The sequence below is a fragment of the Hypomesus transpacificus genome, chromosome 21, assembly GCF_021917145.1.
Source record: "Hypomesus transpacificus isolate Combined female chromosome 21, fHypTra1, whole genome shotgun sequence".
NCBI classification, from domain to species: Eukaryota; Metazoa; Chordata; class Actinopteri; order Osmeriformes; family Osmeridae; genus Hypomesus; species Hypomesus transpacificus.
This window is the reverse complement of record NC_061080.1, coordinates 3,033,284-3,052,370: the sequence shown is the minus strand read 5'-3', so window position 1 is coordinate 3,052,370 and position 19,087 is coordinate 3,033,284. Positions and strand designations below refer to the sequence as shown.

The following is a 19,087-nucleotide window of genomic DNA, read 5'->3' as shown; positions in this document are numbered from 1 at the left end:
CCCCCCCTCTTCTGTCCCTCTCACGCCCCCCCCCACCACCACCTCGCCCCCACTACTGCATTGGAACATCTCCCTGGGTGTGAGTGTACAAATACAGCACCCCCCTCCCCTTCCCCCTCCACACCATACCCATGATGCAAATGGCCCTCCTGTTCAGCGCCCACCCGTGGCGTCCGTGTCTGAGCCACACGCGTGTGCGGGCGCCGTGTCCCGTCTCGGAAAGTCGCCCGCGTTCGTCCGTCTGTCCTCCTGCCCCGTCCCATGGATCCTTAGAACCAACCTCTCTCTCTCGGCAGGAAAAGACCTCGCCAGACCTCAACCATTTCCCTATGCCTGCTGGATAGTCCAGGTCTAGTAGTGGAATCGTTGAGTCTTCAAAAATCATCAATAATTTCAGGACACTTTTGTGAACCAGACAGACAAACACTGAACAACAGGATCTCCTAGGAACAGTGTTGGGGTAGTTACTCAGAAAAAGTAACTAGTTACAAGTTACTAGTTACTTCTGAAAATTGTAACTAGATTACTTTACTAGTTACTGCATTTGAAAAGTAACTTCACTACTAGTTACTTTACTTTCAAAATGTTTAAGCAAATGTCCAAATGTACCGCAAAGATACATGGACAAACATCATGGCCCTTTCATCACTTTATTTTTACATTTTCAATGAAGGGCATCTCTTAGCCTTTCCACATAGTGTATTGTAATTGTAAACGTGTAAAACAAAATGGCATATAAAACTCAGCCATTCACTTTGAACGAATATTAAGCCTGTCCACACTATCTGACCAAAGAAATATGCCTCAAATCTCATTGAGTTGACAGCAGTTGAAAGACACCTCTCGCCTAGACATAGAGTGCATTTTACTGTAACATTTTTGTCCTTACGAGCAACAAAGAATAATGAGAATATTGCCACTGGCTGACCCCTCCTGTCTCTCAACCATTTTCCTGCTTCCCTCCTTCTACGCCAACCTAGCATCATGTGATACTGGGTTGTCAATAGGTGGGTTCGACTTCATGCAGCGCCGGCGTCGTCTGCAGCCGCCTGCAGCCCGGCTGTCTTGAGGCAGCCAATGGCATTCTCAGCTTCGAGGCAGCCGGCTGCGGCACTGCATGAAGTCAGCCCATGTTGGACCTAATGTCTACGTGTAACGGGTATGCAACGGACGTGGTCTTGCTCCGCCAGGGCCGTCGTTCGCTGCCATCGGGAGTCGAACCTGTCACCTCTAGACTGCCAAGCGCAACCACTACCAGCTACGCCAAAGAAAAGCTAGCTATTCATTGACGCGGGGGGCCCGTTACATACCTGAGGAGTGAGTTTCACCAGTTCACACCGGTTACATACGCACCAGCAACTACGTCACTCAAATCGGTCTCTGTGGCAACGGTGCCCAGACAAGCAAGCTCACAGGCAAGCATGCAAGCGCCACTAAAAGAGAACTTTTTGGACTGGCAAAAATGGCTTGGGTAACGCAGGAAAGCGCGTTCCTGAGGTCTAGTAGTGTAGTTACCAATATTTTAAGTGTAATGCGTTACTTTACTTCGTTACTTATAATAGTAATATCGTTACTGTAATCCGTTGCTTTGTAATTCGTTACCCCCAACACTGCCCAGGAAGAAGAAAAAAAATCTTCATCATGTCCAACGACACGTGTTCAGTAAAACAGTTGGAATTATGAAGAAGGGGGACTCCATGAAATGGCTCTGTTCTCTTGTAGACACGCGGCACTGAATTGTTTATCGACTCGCATCCCGGAGATGACACTTCCTGATTAATGATGTTATTAAGACAGGAGGAGCTGCTCAAGGGAGATGACAGGCGATCCTGGGCCTGTCCAGAGACGTTGACCGTTGATGAGTAGAGGGGACAAGGAAGGAGGAAAACAGGAGTGTTTTTGTGTGTGTGTATTTTCTTCTTCTTCGAGGGTATTTCTGCCCGATTGCGAGCGTGTTTGACTTCTCAGTGATCTGAGCGTGACTAGGCTCCAGGATGCTGAGGTTATATGTCATTATATGTATACTGCATCTTCATTTTCCCCATCTAAAGCTAATCCGTCGGCTCATCCATCCTTCATTCCTTTCTTCCTCCCTCCCTCCCTCCTCACTTACCTACCAATTGTACCTTCCTACCTACATTTACATTTAGTCATTTAGCAGACGCTCTTATCCAGAGTGACTCACAGTAAGTACAGGGACATCCTGTCCCAGGGCAAGTAGGGTGAAGTGCCTTGCCCAAGGACACAACGTCATTTTGCATGGCCAGGAACAGAACCGGCAACCTTTTGATGAATAGCCTGATTCCTTAACCGCTCAGCCACCTGACTCCCTACCCTGCCTCCTGCCGTCCTTTCTTCTTTCCCTACCCACCTTCCTCTGTCCTCCCTCCCTTCGGCCTTCCTTCATCCATCCTGCCTCATTCCTCTCTTCCTTCCTTCCTTCCTTCCTTCCTTCCTTCCTTCCTTCCTTCCTTCCTTCCTTCCTTCCTTCTGTCTGCCCATCAGTAAGTGACTCTTCATCTCCCTGGCTCTCCCCCTGCTAGGTGCGGATGCAGAGCACCTCCAGCCTTGTCCCCTGCTCGCTGGCTGCCTAGTCGGACACCTGTCCTCCAAGCATCTGCTCCAGCCACACACACATACACACAGCCACACACACACAAACAGCCACACACACACAGGGGGCCCCTATGGTACCCTAGCTTTGGCTGCAGGGTAGCGGACCCGTCTCACCTCACTAACCTTCCGACGGATTGGCTGGTGAAAGGGAGGGTGGAAAAAAAAAAAAAAAATGGGAAGAAATCAGTAACTCCAGTGGTGGAATCTTCCCCAATTTATTTTCAAGCTAACAGGCTTCGCTTAATGAACTGAAGCTAAGCATCCGCTTCCATCCTCTTCTATCCTCTCCTCGTTCTCTGGTTCCACTGGTGGCTACTTGCGTGTGTGTGTGTGTGTAGACTAGGCCAATTACTCAACTACACACATTCTCTTTTTGGAATCCACTTGTGTGTGTCTTGTGACACACACGGGCACACCCACATACCGGCGTCCGCTCACTCTTGTTCTATCGAAACTCGGAATGTCTCAAAAAAACATGTTCTGCCCACGTAGTAAGGGTACTTGGTGATGGCAGCGTAATTAGGAGGAAAGTTTGTGGCAGTTGGGAGAGCCAAAGTGGAAAAGCAGGACCAAGCATCATCACTCCCAGATCCAGCCTAACAACCCGGTCAGCTCAAGTTGCCCTTAGATTCTAGTATCAGATTAAATGGACAAAACCTTTTATTAAAGCCACAGCAGAAGACCTATAGAGTGTTAAACCATCATTAAAAAATAACCCTTGCAACGCTACCTGTGAAAAGGACGAGTCAGGAGTTAATGGATGTATGATCATCTGCATTTTGTCTGTTGGGGAAACCTTGCCAATTAAATCTTGTGAAGTTATGTTTACTGCATGCCCACTCCAATCCAATTTCCCAAATATGAGTGTGTTTAGAATATGGCGGCCATTTTGGCTCATTACTGACCTTGCAGTCAACATCTACAAAATGTCACCCGAAGTGGAAACAGATAAATCTGCCCAAAGGCAAAGCCAACATGGAGTCAATGGCTTATACTTAAGGGCTAAGAGAAGCCAATACTATTGAAAATATCGAAAGAAAAAACGAATGCGTCCAGGCAGCCAAAGTCACATGACGTTACCATTGATAACAGCCTGAGTGACCTTTTCGTGAAATGCCACCGGAACCTTCGAACCAAATCCCCTCACATGTGTGGACCGTTGTTGCTTTGACATCAGGGAGGGGGGAGGGGGCAGACAGGGGGGGCAGACAGGGGGGCTTAAAGTAATCTCACTAGTGAAAGGTGGCCATGGCCTGGTTACCAATGAGCACGGTTCTTCACTTCAAGCCAGAAGTCATGTACTGTAGGAATCACCCCAAATAGTCTTTTCATATTGACTCAAAGACACCTAGAGGAGAGGGAAGAAGAGAGAAAGAATGGAAAGATAAAATCAAGAGGGGAAAGAAAAAAAAGACGGGAAGGACTTTTAAGCATTTGAATACATTTCACCTTCAGCGATACTTCTTGAGGTCAGAAATGTCTCTCAGTGTTGTCAGAGCTGGAAAAGTGCTGGGACCAAACTGTCGACACTATCACCACCCACAACCAGCCACGACGTCCCGTTGAACGCGATTTCGCCAAACCCGGATTCGCTCTCGTTACCTAAAACGTGACAACAACACAATTGATTCTCCGTGACATCGGTGGTGTTCTGGAACGATCCGTCCTGGCCCACACTGGAGCTGACGCACTCGCGCTCAGACATCCATTGATTAGTCAGTCACTTTGTGGAACACAGTGTGAACAGTGGTAGACACAGTGACCCTGGAGGCACACCCCCCCCCCCCCCCCCCCCCCCCAATCTAATTATTTTGAACTAATTACATGGAACTGCGAACGGAGTCATGCCGAGACCACTGTTCTGACTTTGACGCCCGCCCGCCCCCACCCCGTTCCTCTTGGTTTTTCTTCCCCCTCTCTGCATCCTCCTCCCTTTCCTTCTCTCTTCCCCCTTTCGTTAATAAGCTGGTCTCTCTCTGATCCAACCCCCCCTCCTCATTATTCTCTTCTCTCTCTCTCTCTCTCTCTCTCTCTCTCTCTAGCCTGCTCGATTTACCTGCTTCCTTTCCCCTCTCTCTCTCTCTCTCTCTCTCTCTCTCTCTCTCTCTCTCTCTCTCTCTCTCTCTCTCTCTCTCTCCACCCCTCCTGTCATTAACGGTCTGTGATCTCTCTCTCTCTCTCTACCCACGTTTGGTTAATAGACTGTTAAAAACTGTGTTCACTAAATAAGTGCCCTTAAACGCCCCAAATCCCCCTCCCCTAGATGGAGCTGAGGGACGTGAGACTTGGATTCAATTTAGAGGAGCTGCTGACATCAGAGTGCTTGACTAAACTGGGTCACGGTCCCGATACCGTGAGAGAGAAAGTGCGGGTATGGTATATCTGCATTTGCATTGGTGTCGGGGTCAAATTTGATGATGGGTTTTCCTTGTGCCACCTTTGAAAGACTCGTTAATGGTCGGCTTGTGGCACATGACCCCGCCCCCCACCTACACACCCTGCATGTGTGGATTTGTAGTTTTCTGTGTTTTTGCATTTGTAGTTTGTTTTATTGGATGATTTTTGGGGGTTGTGTATATGTCGTTTTAGCGTCTGTGTGGAATTGTAGAGGGGCTGGTACCCAAACACCCCAGAAAGAGAACGGTAGGGGGGGGGGCAGAGGCAAATAAATTGAGAAAGGAAGGAAGACAGATAGAGATCATGGTGCCTGTCTTCTAAGGTTATCCTTAACCTTCACCACAAAATCCAAAGCGACGGCCAAGCCAGTCATTTGAGAAGCCTCCAACTCGATCAAAACAAGCTGCCAAATCACCTTTCCCTGCAGCGTCTGCCATTCTTCTTCCTGTCATTCGTCTCTGACGGGGAAGGAACATAGATTCCAGATCCGACCGCGACGAGTCGCCGTCCCCTTATCGTGAATCTCTCAGCCCCTCGTGTGGGCTCGTCTTGTTCTGTCTACTGCCGTGACTGAGAGCTGTGGCGCTGAGGCCAAAAGTTCACCTCCACCGCCACCAATCACTCCCCTAGCACAGGGCAGCTGCTTGTCACGTTCCCATGACAACCGTCGCCCTCATCGCCGTAGAAACCGGCAGTCAGGTTGCCCCCTGGGCGCAGCGGGAGATGTATGGAGAGAAAGAAAGAGAGAGAGATGTGGAGAGGAAGAGAGACCAAATGTAAGTGTGGGAGTTGGAGGAAGAGGGAGAAGGTACAGTAAAAATAAAGGTAAAGAATGAGGAACGACATTGGGAGAGAGAGAGAGAGAGAGAGAGAGAGAGAGAGAGAGAGAGAGAAGATTGTGTTATTGAGGAACAAAGAGCGACCCACCAGCTAGAGCTAAATAGCTCAATATCCCCTCTCAGATTCGCGTTCTGGATCAATACGAGCGCGACAAACTTAAGGACACATGCTATTTGACACTGTGCACAGGCAAGTCATCGGGGGAAACAGTTTGGTGCCTTCTATGTCACAAACACTTTCCAGTGCACTTCATAAAGCGCCCATGACAACAAAGCAACAGGGAGCATCCTGAGTGTAATCACAGAAATCAGCTCCACCATCGCTAACAGGGTCATAAATCTTTTCCGTAGACCTCAGGATATGTTCTAAACATGAATTTAGAACAGTCTATGCCTTACAATTATTTTTTTCTTCACAATTTTTCTTCCAACTAATCATTACTGTTCCAGGTACAGTTTTGTTTTTCAGAGTAAAAAACAATAGTGGTAAACATTCTGTTCCACACCCACTTCCACCCCACATATGTAAATTAAAGCAAAAGAAAAGTAGTCCCTTGCATTGCAGCCAAACAGGTTAAATCACCTCCATGCTGGTAAAAGTCTGTCCCCTGTCCCCCCTTTTTAACAGAGATTTATATAGATTATTTTGTGGGACTACTTTGTCATTTTGCAGGATGTAAACATCAGATATGTGTGTTAATAAATTTGGAATGATCTGTGGAAAAATGTAAATAATGAAGTAATATTGTGTATAAACATAATTGTCAAAATATGTTGGTGTATGTCAACAGAGAACCTTCTGACCTTTTCTATAGAAACCAACATATCTAGATATATACTGTGTATGTAATATAATTCCCTGAGTTGTTGAGAATTGATAATTGTGTTGAGGATAATATTGGAGGTTTTCAAGATCTCATCACACAGTGTTGTTCCAAACAGACTTGGCCATGTTCCAGTTCAAGCTGAGATCTGTTTCTTTGTCAGTCGCTTCCACGTGGAATAGCCAGTTTTCGCTTTGTGACAACTGCCATTTTTGTTATTAAAACCCATTCAATTAGCAGCTCATGAATTGTTTGCTGTTACTTTTTACCCCAAAAATATACAATTTCCACAATAAGTAATGTAATGCTCCTGTCTCTGGCATCAGTAGCCATGTCATCTAACAAATACAATTTTCGTAGGAGACGGCAGATGTGCATCAAATGACTATTCACCATCAAAGAGGCTACATTGAGTGCACTTGATTTGTTGCTCCCAATACACTTAAGCCAAACCAACAGCATCCAAAAAACATGCATTGCTGTAAATCAAATTCACCTCAAAGAGTGTAGTGCAGTGATGCCGGTAAGAGGAAGAACGTGGACCCCGGCGAGGGTGTGATGTCTGGAGGGTGTCTCCTCTGGTTTGGCCATCCTCTCACCAACGCCCCCCATCCCCCCACCCCTCTCTTCCTCACCAGAATTCGGGAGAAATACGAGGCCTGGCGGTTTGACAGGGAAGCTAAACGCAAACCCGTTTATTACCTCTGGAGTTTGCGGCGCGGGGCGGAAATCGATAGAAGCTTCCGTGTTGCTCCATCCATCTTCAACGGTGTGAACTTAATACCGGCGTCTGGAAAAGGGTGGGTGGTGGGGGGGGGGGAGGAGGAGGGGGAGAAATGGTGGGAAGATAAAGGGCTGCGGGAGGGATGATGGAGGGAGGGTGGAGGCATAGAGAGAGGGACATGGGGTGGTGGGGTTGGTACTGGAGAAGCAGAGGAATATGGAGAGAGAGAGAGAGAGAGAGAGACGAGTGGTAGAGGAGGGTTGGAGGGTAAAGTACTGCAGGAGTTGATGGGGGCGGAAAGAAGGCGGGAAGGGGAGAGAAAGAGAGGGAGAGAGAGAGATGGCAGACAGAGGCAGGGCCAAGTGCTGGAGGAGAAGTGTGAATTGCGAGGATAAGAGGGAGATGGGTGGTAGGGGGGCGGATTGGATGAGCAGAAAAGCGAGGGTGAAACAGGGGAAGAAAGACCAAAAGAGGAAGTGACGACGAGAGAGAGAGAGGGAGGGAGAAAAGACAAAAGTTGGGTGACATTGCTCAGGATGAGAGAGAGGGAGATGGAAAGGTGGCAGATAAAGACACACGGGAAAGAAAGATGGATCCGCAGTCAAGGATGCCTTTTCAGGACAATTAGAGTCGGTGTATGTGTCTGTGGGAGGCATGGTACTTTCAGGGTCACGGTGACATCAGAGGACTCTCACAAACATTCTTCTGGGTCATTTTCAATCCATGGTCCAGTTGGTGTCCTTCAAAGGCACACCAAAGAGGAACAGAAACAGGGGAACACAGGCATCAAGATGGCCGGAGGATAAAAAGAGATTGTTTCAAGGAAAGGGGAGACAGGAAGTGCTTCTGGGAACATGGATGAAAACACAGGGACGTTTCCGTGAGACTGACAGGAGTGACACAGCTGTCAGACGCGGGCGTTCTAACAAGATACCTGAGACACACCTCCAACACACACACAGATGCACACACACGCCTTCCTCTTTGGGAACACACACACATACACACCTCTCTCTCTCTCTTTGGATCTCTCTCTAATGTGCACAAACCTCTTTACACACACACCACCCACACAACCCGACGACGACATCGACAGTTGCCGGGAGCCTCATTAAGTGGACAAGGGGTTGATTTTTGAGATCAGGCCAAGATGTCTGGGAACCTCTGCCCCGTCACGCCATGATGGATCTCTCCACCGCCGTCCTGCGAACCTGCCACTCAACCTGTCTCTGTCTGTGTGTGTGCATTTACATCCATTCAACATGTGTGCGTGTGTGAGCTTGCATGTATGCATTTGAATTTGTGAGATATGCGCATGGTTGTGTGCGTGTGCATTTGTATGCATGTGTGTTGGTGTGTGGGTATCCATGCGCCAGGAAACACGAAGCAGCCCATGGATGAGCTTGCTGGTGGATCTTCTCTCCCTGACTGGACTGGAGATGACGCGAGGGAGGAGGGTTTGGCCAGCTCGACCCTTTTCCTGGCAGGTCACTCGCTGAGTTGGGAGAGCAAAAGTGCCAAAGGGTGTGTTTTGTCATTTGAAAAAGGCTTACAGGACTTTAGCCGTGATAAACAACTGTTAGTCCATGTGACAGGTAGGTAACAGCTGTAGCCACGCTCTGTCACGACAAGGCTCGTTCATTACTCACTGGGCTCAAACGCACGACCTCTGACTTGCCAAGCGTGACCAATACCAACTACGCCAAAGAAAAGCTAGCTATTCGTTGACGCGGGTAGCCTGTTAGATACCTGTTTCACAGGTTCACACCCGTTACATCCACTAGACCAGGGTGTCAGAGAATGTCGAGGAGATGAAACCAAACATCAGTCAGAAACTACAAAGAATTTCATGCCAGATTTTTTATCAAATGACAATAAGGCTGAACAATCGTCCAAAATCAATAACATTTCCACAGAGCTGACAGTTCAAATGTCTGTTTATCATCTATAAAAGTAACAAAGAAAGTGTTCAAAGAAATTCACTTCAACTGATATCCCACATTCATTCTCTGAAGAATAAGGCTAATCACACGATGATATTCGATATCATACTCACTTTTTCCCATCCGCCAGGATTTGCAAAGTAATGCGAGTCAGCTAACAAATCTGCAAAACCACAAACTTCACACTGTCCAACAGGGATTAGTCTAGTACGGGAGTTGGGTTGCACTGTGGCAATATTTGATAGCTCCGTGAATTTCAATAAGGCCCTAGTCGCATAGATAAACAGTCATTTGTGTGTGTGTGTGTGTGTGTGTGTGGAATTGAAAGCAGCAAAAGTTTCCGGAGCAGCCCCCCCCCCCCCCCGAAACCAGAGCTCCATCATCTGTATTGACAGTGTTGACATTGATTAATCCCCGCAAGGCATTGTGCGATAAGGTCTTTAAGGAGAACCAATAAGCTGTCAGCATCGTGGAGGATCAGCCCCTGATTGGACAGCTGTCAGAACACTACTGACAGGGAAGAGTTTTGAAGGTGATTCTGTTGTTCTTGATATCGCAACGCTTTGTTGTCTTGGCGTCTTCTCTCTCAGCGTGGACGGTAAATGCTATGTTCAAACCTGACAGGAGCCTGGTTTTGACACCCTTTCGGGTATGAAATTCCTCGACAGGATGTCATAAAAGTATATGTTCGTGTCTAATTGTGACACGTAAATGTGATTCAACTAAACTAAACTTTCAAACGTCAGGGAGATCCAATGTGTAATCATGTTTGGCACTGAATTAACATAAAGAGATAACAGTGATTGAGCCTTATTTGTGAAAATGGAACTTAAACCCCTATTCTGCTGGAATACTGTGAAGCTCATTTCAAAACAGTTCAGAAAGTTCATCAACACATTTGCTAACTGTAAACATGTTTCCCGTCGCCTTCGTGACATGCTCCTTCTTGTCGAACAGATGTGAGATGGTATTTAACGCACCCTAACGCGCCCTGTGACTCGCACCACGCAGGACAAAGACACCGCCGGCGTGCAGGAAGCAGTAGCGGAGCGACGGCGGCCCCCTGGAAACACCAGCTGCCGTCAAGCGAGCTGCCTTCCCCGCTCTTTTTCGCGCCGACTCAGTGAAGCCGCACGCGGGCGAGAAGGTGCGTCCTCGCTAGAGAGTGAGCCGAAACACCTCTATTTTAGAAACCCTCTGTCACCCCCACCCTCAGCCCCAGCACTTTATCTGTCTGTCTCAGCGAACCAGCTACTGGCAAGGCAAGACGCCGTCCACCACCCCCACTGGCACGAGACGAGCCTACCGGGGTCATTTGACCATATGACGGCCTTGACGGCGCAGAGGCCGGAGCCAGCTTGTACTCATTTAACGCTCGCTGCTCGCGTATGCTAATCCCTGCGGCCGAGACCCCCCCTCCCCCCCCACCCCCCGCCCTCACGACCCCAGGGCGCCGTGCAGTGGCTGGTCGTTAATGACTTGGTGGACACCGGTAATGAGGTTATCAATTAAAAAAGAGCTAGACTCCCCCCCCCCCCCTCCCCCCCCCCCCCCCGGGTTGGCACCGTATGCGAAGCAGCCGTCGGGGGAGCGATGGACGGGGGCTCACACTCGTGTTCACTCCAGCTGCCCTTCCGAAGCATGCACCGTCGCATGCGGCACGCATACCAATGCGAAATATCACATCCTGTAGTGGCCCGTTAACCCATAAAGACCCGGACCCATTTCTACAGCAAGGCAAATTATGGGGGGCATAAAACATATTAAATAGAGCACATAGAACACATTTCTCAAATAATTTTCAAAATTGTGCCACTAGGTGACAAAGATCTCAAAAGTGACCTAGATGTCACTTCGGGCTTAAAACAGTTAAATTATATGTTACACCTTAATCTGAATCTTTTGAAATGTATCAGCCTGAGAATGTATTTCTTTGTCTTTTTATTTGTATATCCTCAGATCAACATCCAACAACATAAATACCATCTGAATAATATAAATAACATTTGTAATTCCACAATGAATAACCTAAAAGCTCAACAACTTTTGTGGAATTTGTAACAAATTTGTTTCTGGGCAAAGTAGAAATATAGACCAGAGCTTGAACGTTTATGTGTATGCCTAGGCAAAATGGTATGTTTTGAAACAGTTTCTCTCTTCAGTGAAGCAGAGACGCACGTCACATTTCTCGCACACGGTGGTGGTTACATTGGTTTTGCAGATTTTACAGCGGCCACGCTTGGCACATTTCACAGGCCAGTGTGAAACCTGGTCCAGACGAACATCATCAGGCACTCCGACACGGACTCTCTTGCGAGGTGCTGATGGAGATGGGGTTCTGCTGTCGAGTGATGGGCGCCCCCTTTGTGCCTGGATGAGGATGAGGCTAGTTGCCACCTCTGCCTGGAATCTTCTTTGATTTAGTGGCCTCTGATCAAGCAGCTTGCAGTCACGGCGGTAGGTCAGCCACGCGTTGACCAGGGCTAGCATGATGATGTGCCAGAACAGGTAGATGTACCACCTCCGTGACCTCATTTTGTATTTGTACCTGGCAATACATCCATCAATGAGGTCAACCCCCCCCATGAAGGTGTTGTACTCTTTGACGATGTGTGGCCGGTTGACGTCAAGGAATGCCTTCTCTTGTTTGCTCCAGCGGCGAGCTTTGTCTTGTGGTTCCACTGCTGTGTGAGAAGAGATCAAGGTGACCGGTCTGTTGTCATACCACTTTACAATGGCCATGGACCCCTCTTTCTCAACCCTGGAATCGAAAGATCCTCTGCCTCTCTTGGCTAAACTCTTGTCATCCTCAAGCTGACATCCAGACAAGCGATTGCTGCGGAGTGTTCCTGTAATACATAAACAATAAGTCAAAATGAGTGACAAAACTAGAAACAAAAACAAGACTTGTATGTCAGTGTGCATAAGTGTGTCAGTATGTGTGTGTGTGTGCGTGCGTGTGTGTCTGTTACCCGTGTAGAAGATCTGCCGCTGAAGAAGCTCAAGCACCAGTGGTGCTGAAGAGAACAGGTTGTCAGCGAACACTTTGTAGGTCTGGCCTGGTGGAAGAGTTTCACACAGCTTGAGCACCACGTCTCCTCCCATGCCAAATGTGGTTCTTTTCCCAGTGCCACCTTCATACACCTGAAAATCACAGAGGATTCCTGTGGAAGTGCAACGGGCCCAGATCTTGAATCCCCAGGGGTGGGGCTTGCTCTTGACATACTGCCTTATTGGGCTGCGCGTTCCTCGGAAAGACACCATTTGTTCATCGATAGAGTTGTACTCTTCTGGGGTGATCTGAAGACATTGTTTGCGGAACATATCAAGCCATGGACGGATCTTCCAGCATTTGTCCCCTTCTTGCCTGTTTGATGAATCCGTATTGTCAGCGAAGTGGAGAGATGCAAGGAGGGTCTGAAAACGGTTGCGTGACATGTTATCAGCTACCATGGCACACCTTGTGTTGTTTTCCCAGTAGGTACGGTTTCCTGGAAGCTGGCAAAGACCCATGCGCAGGTACATGCCAATTAGGATTTCCAGCTCCTTGACTGTGGTGTTCACATTCTTGAGCGTGTCAGTAGTTTGGACACTGTACAGATTGGTTTGCTCCATCAATGACTCTATCATCTCTTTTGTAATGAACCTCCTGAAGTACTGCAGGGGAGTGGGAAGCTCGTCTGGAGGTGTGACACTCTCTCCTTTGAACGTGCAGTCAGGTGCTTCAAAAGGTTTCTTTCTCCAAGAGAACATATTTTTTTGGCCAGTAGGATGTTTCTTGGTTGAGGTACTTGGTTGAGGTACTTCTTTTGGTTGAGACACTTCCCCCTCTGGTTGAGGTATATCACCTTCTGACTCACATTCAGACTCACTTGACTCCTGATTCAAAGGAGCGTAATCTGGATCTTCAGCGAGATCGTCTTCATCCGAGCTGGTACCACCAAATCCCTCAATCTCACTTTCATCTCCATTCTGAATCATGTCCAGAATCAACTGGCTATGCTTATTCAAATCCCATTTCTTTTCCCTGTTCATCTAGAGAGAAAAAAATGTAAATATTCATGCCTTGCAGCTGATGTCATGATGTAGTCCTAGACTTGCCATTTTAGTAGCTAGCTACCCAACGGGTCTTATTGCAACACATGAATAAAATTATATAACTGATATTGTTTAATTAAGCTAGAATAAACAATATATAACTAAATATAATTGAATCAGCCAAGTAAACTGATCATATCATGATTATTTTTCTTAATTTGACACATAAGTCACAACAATTTTTTTTGACAGTTTTTAGTCTAATTGCCCGATGTGACATCCGTGTCACACCAATATTCACTTGATCGTTAAAAAAAGGTTCTTCAAGATATGTGTAAACAATGGTTTATTTTTTAACAAACAGCATGATATTTAAACATTGCAACTCATGAATTAGATAATTCTTACCTTTTAGCCTCTGAAAAAGCAACTTCAAATTCGCTAGGTAGCTGGTTTTTCCAAATGCTACTTTCAGTCAAGTTCGATCGGTTGGTATGGAAACACATGATCACCGCATTGGTCACATGACCTATCATAAATGTGCTATAGGTGTTACTCTGGGACTTCAACAGTGAAAAATCAAGGATTCATTTAACATGGAACCATCCAGGGCATTCATAGGGCGTGTGACACCTGTGTCACCGTGGGTCCTTACTGAGCAGATAGGTTTGTATCGGTCCACCATTGTACGGCGGTTGAAGCTGCACTCGAGGATTGTGGGTAAGAATAGCCAGAAAGGCAGGCTGGATCGCATACTGCTAAATGCTAATGGGTGTCGTAGGTCATCTTGGCATTTTTGGCATACTGCATTAGACATAATATGTATAGGGAGATCCTAAATCCCTTTCTGGCCTCCTAAACTGTTCGGTCATACGAGTTTATGGATACAGCCGAAGTTCCAATGGGAGGTGAGAGGAAAGAAAAGTGAGCTAGAGTTCGGAAACGATTCACACCATCCACTCCAGTTAAGACATTGAGTTAGGTGACGTTCCGGAGTGACATTAAAGTTTTGTCTTTCGAACGTGCTTGGAATAAGTACTGACATCAAGACTAACCTTTGGAAAGAAGATTCTTTTTTGGGGGTGGGGGGGGCACTTTGACCTTTAAGACCTTTTTAGTATGACAAATAACGTTTCTGGGATAAGAATACACAGCCTGTAGGAATATTGAATGAAGGAAATGTGGGATTTTGAACGGGAGACATCTTACAGGGGAGAAGCTAAGGTGTGCCTTTATTCAAAAGGTGATAAGACCTTATCAGACATTCCAGTCAAATTCCATACCATAGCCTCCGTCTGTGTGGCCCTTTGAAGTTCACCCAAAGTGAAATAGATTACGTCCCCCCAAAAGTAAATTGATTCTTGGGAAGAAAAAAAATAAGGGAAGAAGAAAAACATCCAAATCTCACTTAAACAGAAGCCCACACACATTCTCGTGTGTACACGCACACACTGGTGCACATACACTTTGTAAGAACAATATTAGGGGTTCGCTGGATGTGTGTACACGTAATGTATGTACGGACTCTCTGTGTGTGTATTTATTCCTATCTTGTGTGTTCATGCATGCGCCTTGCTACTGTGTGTGTGTGTGTGTGTGGGCCTTCCTTACTGCTTGTCTGTGTGTGTGTGTGTGTCATTCGAGGCCACTCAGTATTCCCCCCCCCCCCCTACACACACACACACACTGGTAGCTCAAGGACCAGTGAGAGGAGAGAGGGCAGGGGCCAAACAGGAGCTCCCCCCCCCCACACACACACACACACAGACACACACACTCTCTGACAGACTATGTATAATTCAGACCGGGAGTCTGGGCCAGGGGATAAACCGCTCACTGTGAGGGGTAGCAGGAGAGAGGGAAAGAGGGAGTGGGGGGGGGAGAGACAGGCAGAGAGAGAGAGAGAGAGAGAGAGAGAGAGAGAGAGAGAGAGAGAGGGAGGGGAGAGAAGGACGAGAGAAACCGACTGGCAAGCATTGAGAGGGAGAGAGGGAGAGAGAGAGAGAGAGAGAGAGAGAGAGAGAGAGAGAGAGAGAGAGAGAGAGATACAGACAGACAGACAGACAGGCAGAGAGAGAGAGAGAGACAGACAGACAGGCAGAGAGAGAGCGAGAGTGAGAGAAAGAGCGAGAGAAAGAGAGAGAGAGAGGCATGGGGACAGTGAGAAAGGGGGATAGTGAGGCAGGCCGACAGAGATGCAGACAGACAGGGAGTCAGAGAGGGGGCACGGGAGCGGGGTAGTGTGGGACAGGTACAGAGGGGGGGGGGGGGAACGGAATGAGCAGAGAGATGTGGACACTGAACAGAGAGGGAGGGGGGGTTCTCCGAGACGAAGAGAGACGGAGCGAGAGATGGACGGAAACGTCGGTCTGGCAGGGAAAACGAAGCTGCAGCGGAGGATTCCCTGTTGACTTGGACAGAGTTATCACGTGGATATCTCAAACACACACACACAGCGCAGGAAAAACACACGCAAATACACACATACACAGTGTGAATAAGCGCCGGCTCTCCACTCAGAAACAGTCTCATGATCAAAACAGGCTGTATGTTTCCCCTCGAGTTCCACTACCTCCACCCATCACCTTCCCTCCACTCTCACTCTCAGACCAGCTCACTCAAACTCATCCTTACCGTGTCATCATTTCATCGGTCGTTTCATCTGACAGTGGAGGTCAAAGTGTGAAACACATACACACACTTCCACACGTTTGACATATGTGAGAAATACTGCACACAAACACAATTTTCCACCTCCCTTATTTTTCCTATTTGTCATCCACACACAGGCATACACCTCATGCTATCACTCTGCGGAATATTCATCGCGCTAATGAATTCAATTAATCAACAAAGGTATACTCATCTAATGCTAAACACAATGTGTGTCTTGTCTCCCAAAATCATTAGCGTCTGCCCGCCCCCGCTCGACGGCCTGTGAAGGGCGAATGACGATGGGGAGATGAGACTTAAATGTTTGATGCGGAGCTTGTCTTCCTTATTCAATTATGGCGGAGTGTGCTGAAATATCGCTGGCATTAAAGCGCATGATAGGCCGATTTGATTAGGCGCCGCTGCGCGCTTGTACTTGACGGACCGGTGTTCAGTGCAATAATGTCTTCATTTCCGATGTTCATCTTCTTTCTCTCTGGTGCCATGGTTTGTTCACCCTGGTGTTGAGGCATGTACCACTTGCTGTGGAGGTTTTCCATTTATTCTTTGACATCATATTTTGTATACTGTCACTATCAATAAGTAATTTACTGTCGGCTCACTTGAGTTTATTTAGGGGCATTTCAAAATATAGGGTCATGCTCCCCCCACATATCGAATAAAACTCAAACCAATACTAAGTAATTGATAACCGAGATTTTAAGGCTTATTTCAACTGTAGAGATAAGGGTTCCCATACTATATTGTTTGGCGTAGCTACTATTCGAATGTAATTATATTAGTATGGTAGTCTATATATATAGTCTATATATATGTATGCAGGTTCCCATCTACACTGCAATGTTCTCCGGGATCATAGTGATGTATCCAGCCTATGTCCTCCTAACTCCTCAAGGACTTTCGGCCTCCGAACTTCGTCACATGTACCCCTCCCTCTCCCTCTCCCTCTCCCTCTCCCTCTCCCTCTCTCTCTCTCTCTCTCCCCCCTCTCCCCCCCCCCCCCCCTCTCTCTCTCTCTCTCTCTCTCTCTCTCTCTCTCCGCCTGACTGGGCGCCGTGGACCATACGGATGACCATCGGTGAGGCGGTTGAAGAGAGGAAATAGGAACGAGAGAGAGAGGCGACACATCCCAGTTCACACAGGGATGCACCCCCCCCCCTCCCCTCCCCCCCTCACACGCACTGTGCCTGTCAGTGCCTTCGTTACCATGACGTCCGTCCCTTTTTATCGCAGCGCGACGCACAGAAAATCTCCCAAAGCCGGCGGGCGGCAAAAGGCGAGCGCCACAGAGACCTTGTTGAATGGCGCGCGGGGCGAAGCCCTTATCTGATCCGCCCGATGCCCAGGTTTAGTCAGCCATGCTGGTGAAGGGTGGGAGGCCTGCAGGACGTGGATGTGCTGGGTGGGTGGGGGGAATGGAGGGAGGGAGGCCAGTTCACCTGAGTGACCCCAGGAGCTGTGCGGCGCCAGAGGGGAGAGTGGATATCTCTATGTGGGGGCGGCGGTGAGGCAGAAGGGCGGCGCCTCCGTGACTTGCCGGAAGGGAGAAAAGTGGGGAAGAGGAGGAGGAGGAGAGGGTCTCTGAGGGAGAGTGTGTGGTGTGTGTGTGTTAGGGTAAGTACCATGTGTAGCCTGTACTGTAAGGTGTGTGTATGTCATGTACTGTGTGTCGTCGCAAGTTTGTGTGAAGGAAAGAACTGTAGGCCCGGTGTACTGTGTGTGCGTGTGTACGTGTGTGTGTGTAGCTGGTTCTTTCACCCGGCACAGTGGGTTGGGGAGTGGGCAGAGTCACTCACACAGAGTCTTGGTTTCGGGTTGGCAGGTGTGTGGCTCAAATGGGGCTGACCCACTGAGAAGGAGAAAGAGAGAGGGAAAGAGAGAAAAAGAAAGAACGAAAGAACAAAAATAAGAGAGAAATAAGAAAATGTACGAAGAAGCAAGCTGTCAATATTGAAAGAACTCAATCTCTATGCGAACCCTTCAACACTTTCCAACGTCAATGAAATGTGCCTAAAGTAAACAATCAATCCAATTCCTAAGCAGCTACGGAGCACTTAGACTTGATACTTTAAACGGATTCTCTGTTGACAATTCATTAAGCACTTAAAGGTGGATTCATCTCACGAGGTGTTTTACAGAGCCCAAACTCACACACACACACAAACGTGCACACACGCCACACACACACGTGCACACACGCCTCACAAAGCGGCAAAATAGCATTTAGATACAGTTGCTAACTGTAATTACATAAACCACATCCGTCAAGGACAGGCTGGGTTTCAGCGGGCTGGCAGAATGCATTTGCCTAGCTTTGATGTGGACTGACACTTAGCCCTGTCTGATCTCTGTCTACACACACACACACACACACACGAGCACGCGACTACCTCGGTCTCCGCGCACGGCAGCGAGTGGATATCGTTACACATCCTCCTCCCAATCAACCCGACCGCTACGCGTCTGGTCATCATCCGCCCTGAATATTTGATGTGTTCCATCTCCGCTCTCTATCACACACACACACACACACACACACACACACACACACACACACACACACACACACACACACACACACACACACACACAGACACACACTTTCTCTTTTATTCAGTCACGCACTCTTGCTACCTCTTTCACACGTGCACACACATAGCCTAAGCCTACGCACACAACCTCTCTCTTTCGACAGCCTGCTCAAACGTTTGGTACTAATGCGATGGGATGTTGTGTCAATTCTCACACACACACAGGCGCACACACATATCCACACTACCCCCAACCCCCCCTTCCCCTTCACTCAGATGAAGGGAGTGTTGATGAAGGCATTGTGACTGGCCTGTGTAACTCCAGATTCAGGGAGCATGGAAGGCAGCTGGTGACTGGGGTTCTGCATGACAGGCAAGAACAGTGTGTGTGAGAGAGAGAGAGAATGTGTGTGTGTGCATGTGATACTGAGTGACATGGTAATACAGAGAGCAGGATGGCACAGAGGACTGTGTGAGCATGTGACATGGCACTGAGGTCACA

At 47.9% G+C, this 19,087-nt stretch overlaps 1 protein-coding gene across 1 annotated transcript in view; it reads left to right on the top strand.

Moving 5' to 3' along the window:
* Positions 1 to 19,087, top strand: part of LOC124483458 (lectin L6-like) — a 504,761-nt gene that overhangs the window by 292,858 nt on the left and 192,816 nt on the right. The gene's annotated exons all lie outside the window — the stretch shown is intronic.